Below are 4,589 nucleotides of genomic sequence, written 5' to 3' on the forward strand. Positions count from 1 at the left end.
AGAAGGGTTAGGAGACGTAGGATATTCATCCAACCGCCTGAAATGGTAGGCTGACCCAAGTCAGGTGACTTGCCTAACAAATATATGTTTTTACACAGCAAAAGATCCATAAAAACAACAACATAAGGAAAAACTATCACTGCTCGCGGAAAGAGACGACCTCGTCGTCTTTGGCTGTCGGGCGCGAACCAGCCGTCGCTGCCGACGTGTGTCTCCGCACTGTGATTGTCCTCGGCCTGCAGCTACTCGTTCAAGCGGAGCGTGCGGGCACTCTGCACGGACGAGAGCATAGCCCGGTTCAAGTCGAGGACGTCCGGTTCCGCCTACAGGAGGGCCTCGATGGCAGCGGCATCCATGCACTCCGCGTCGAGTCGAGCCTCCGCCGCCCGGTTCAAGTCCAGGACATCCGGTTCCGCCTGCAGGAGGGCATCGATGAGAGTGGCATCCGCGCGCTCTGCGTCGAGTCGAGCCTCTGCCGCACGGTTCAAGTCCAGGACGTCCAGTTCTACCTGCAGGAGGGCCTCGATGGCAGCGGCATCCGCGCGCTCCGCCTCAAGTTGAGCCTCCGCCGCCCGGTTCACATCCACGACATCCGGTTCCGCCTGCAGGAGATCCTCGATGGCAGCGGCATGCGCACGCTCTGCGTCGAGTTGAGCCTCTGCCTCCCGGTCCTCCTTTAGTATCGCCATGTTGAACCACTGGTCCGCCTGCACCATGGGGGACTCGTACGCCGGCACGAAGTCAACGTCCATCGTCTCATACCCATCGGGGGCCTTCTGCGCCGTGACCTCCGCCATGAACATTGGATCGGCTTCCTCCTCCTCGTAGCTTGGCTCCAGAGAACTCGGGGATTGGCCTGCCGCAAAGCGAGCTTGGGAACGGAGGTCTGTAGCGCTGATCGCTGCCGCGATTTCTGCGCGGCGCTCCGGCGTCAGCATCTTGTAGTAAGTGATCTTGCAGCGCACCATGGCTTTCCGGTGAACTAGGGGACGCTTGATGCGGGCTAGGGGATCGAAAGGTGGGGGAATGGGCTGGAGATTTGGTGTGGTTTTAGGGCAGTGGCTGGTGTAGGCCGAGCAGCGAAGGTTCTGGTGTGAATAGTGGTTCCGTTGACGACCGGTCAATCGGTTTTGACTGTACATCGCTCTTGTCGCATTCGCGTTGCAGCCCGGCACGCTGGACCCTCCACGTCGCTCACCGAATGGAACGCGCTTCGTCTTGCGTTTTCGCTCGCTTGTGGGACCGCAGTTGAGAGCAAACCGACGTCCCTCCCCCTCCCCCGCCCGCGTCATTTATTATACCATCACTCCCTCTGTTTTATGCGGAGTAAATAAAAATAGAGGGAGCATACTTCGGATGAGGATCCCCTGACGTGGCCGAACCCATTGAGTAACTGACATGCGGGGCCTAGCAAGCATCGGCTCCGCCAGTAAGTGACCGAAAGGGATGGTAAGGCAGGGATACCTACGTTAGAGGATCCACTTCCACTATACTACTTTGATCAAATGTTAGAGTAATAATATATGACATGCAACTTACACAAATGTTAGAGTAATAATATATGACATGCAACTTACACAAAGCATACAGGGTCTAATGCGTTTTTTGAGGCTAACTTTGACCAAATGTTAGAGTAATAATATATGACATGCAACTTACACAAAGCATACGGTCAAATTCGTATGTGAAAGGAGTTTCCAATGATATAATTTTCACATTATACATCTCACGTACTATTAATCTTGTCAATAGTCAAATTGGAAACCATCTCGAGTACAAATCTAGGAGTACGTACGAATCTAACAATATTGATTGGGCGTTGTTGAATGTTGATACCTTTTTGATCAAAGTAGATATACTTTGACTACACATAAAACTTATATGTAAACTAGAAAGGATAGGAGGGAGTATATTGTACGTTCAAAAACGAAACGAACATTGAATACCCTTTATATATGATTTGCGGATGCTATGATCACCGGTTCAAAATTTTGAATCCGCCTTAGGTATCACGTGCCCCCACTCGTTCCCTCTCAATTTCATCTCGGGGTCCGGAGATCTATTGAAATAGGACTAGGGTGGGTACATGCGAATGATACTCGGTGGAATGTTCAAATGAGGCATGCGGGAGGATGGACTCGACTGGAGGGCGACATGATCGATGGAGAATAGGGTTGGAGAGGAATGGGAAATAAGCAAACGCCACATGATTATACTTGAACGGCTCAAATAAACAATAAGTTGTCTCGCTTGGCCTACATAGTGAAAAGCCTAATGCGCAATGCGGAGCACTGACGCTTGAATATGGCCGGGAAAACAGGGAAACCGACATGTAGGGCACACCCGTCGGGACGACGTAGCGTAGACTAGTCCAATGGAGGAGCTGGCCCACGACCTCCTCGCCACCGACAACCATTCATGTGGGTTGTTGGGGCCAACAACGGGGCGCAGCTCCAGCACCGCCTCTGGACACGGCGACCGCGATGAGCGACACGCTCATATTGTCGCTAGACACGATCGGTTTCAGTTTGCCGAGGGTGGCGTTAGTGCTGTGGCACGACCAACGGCATGTTTGGTTTGTGCCCAAGGTTGCCCCATCAAAACATTGGGTAGCCAAAATTTTGGTTGAGGTATTGGTTGCCCATGATTTGGCCGACATTGGCAAGAAAAATGAACTTGAGTTGGCTAGAGTTCATTGGCATGCCAAAGAAATGGCAACCATCCAAACAAAGACCAATCTTTGGGTCATGACCAAAATTTTGGTTGAGGTATTGGTTGCCCATGATTTGGCTGACATTGGCAAGAAAACTGAACTAGAGTAGGCTAGAGTTCATTGGCATGCCAAAAAAATGGCAACCATCGAAACAAAGACCAATCTTTTGGTCATGACCAAAATTTTGTCAAGGTGCACTTTGGCCACAATCCAAACACACCCCAACACCCGGCTCGTCGAGGATGCATGGGGCGCCGCGACGAATCCACGGAGTGGTGTAGCGCGGCCAACTGCATCCTCTGGACCTGAGACCATGCCGGGTCGTCTTGCTTTTTCAATGACATGCGGGGATCGCATGTGAGCAAAGGGCATCTCCAACGTTGCCACGACCGCAGCTGGCTACCCTGGCACACCAAAACCCTCATCCCTCGCGCCGTCGCGCGGTGCGTTCCCAGCCGGCGCCAGCTGCCCGCATTCATGACGTCCGTTCGTATGTCGTCATTAAGAGGCTCAGTGCCCGTGGAACCAACTCCGGCGACTTAATGACGCACCCGGACGCTTGGCCTCACCGGAATGCGCTACTTAAAGCGGCAACGCCCAGCTAACCTCCACACCAGAGCGCATCGTCCTCCTACCTGGAACCACATCCGCCATGACCGCAAGCACGAACGCTCTGCGGGAGAGCTTGTCTTCGGGGATGGAGCTCGAGGTCGCCGCCCTCGTTCAAGTCGCCGCACAAGCGGTGGCCACGCTGGCGGCCGACGACGGGAGCACCGTCAGCCATGCGTCCTACTTGCCGCCGTCCAACGTCCGGCACCACCGAGGTCGGGGACTCCTCCGAGGATGAGTAGGGCATGGGAGGTGGCAGGGCATGGTGTGCCAACTGGCCGGTCCATCTCCCGTGTTCTACTTTTCCTCGCCGGAGACCGCACCTTCACTTCACGGGTCTTGAATCCCGCCCCCATACATGGAGATCACAAATGGAGGACGTCGGTCGCCGTCGTAGAATAGGTTTAGGGTCGGGTTTCTTTTATTTTTTTGTCCTATAAAAGTTCGAAATGTAATGAAAAACTGCCGTGTTTGCATTAATCTCGGCCGGTGTATATGAATTTTCACAATAATATACATATTGTAGGAGTACTAGCAAGATGCCCGTGCGTTGCACGGAAGATCAAGATCTTGTGGGAGAAAAGGATGAACGAGGGAAAGCCTTACCTGCAAATGTGGAGAGGAGTGCGGGTAAATTGTCATAGTTTCCTTCCTATCCGTTAGATATAGATCGGACGGCCTATATTGCAGGATCGGACACATCTTTCTACATCTACGGGAACCTACGAAAGGGTTAACGTAAATTGCCTCTCTCTCTCTCCTCCCCTGATTTTCATGGTGGTGGGCCCCTCCCTCCCCCAATCTACAATCAACAACTCACATGTTTCACATTACGTTAATTACGTAACTGGGATTACGTAGGTGTAGCATTACTCGTCCTAAAAAACCCAACTAAGCCAACCTCCCAGCATATCGCGCGGGAAAAGACCCGGCCGCGCCATTTTAGTCGGGATTACCAGATTACTAGTAGTAGTATCGATGGATCGCGTGAAGCAACATCTGTTTTTTTGAGGGGGCGAAGCACCTAGTTTAAAAGGAAAAAATGCGGTACACTCACAACACTCCTGTCGCGGTCGCATTGCACCCCACACACATTCGGTCCTGCACACGGCTCATGCAAACGGAACGCGCTTCGGCTTGCCTCTTCACTGACACGTGGGACTACACTTGGAGAAACCAACCATGCGCCAAACTCCCCCCGCCCACCGCGCGGAAATCCTCCCCCACACCCAAAAATTCCCCCCAAATCCGATTCAACCGCCCTTCG

Source organism: Triticum aestivum, chromosome 4A (genome assembly GCF_018294505.1).
Source record: "Triticum aestivum cultivar Chinese Spring chromosome 4A, IWGSC CS RefSeq v2.1, whole genome shotgun sequence".
Lineage (NCBI taxonomy): Eukaryota > Viridiplantae > Streptophyta > Magnoliopsida > Poales > Poaceae > Triticum > Triticum aestivum.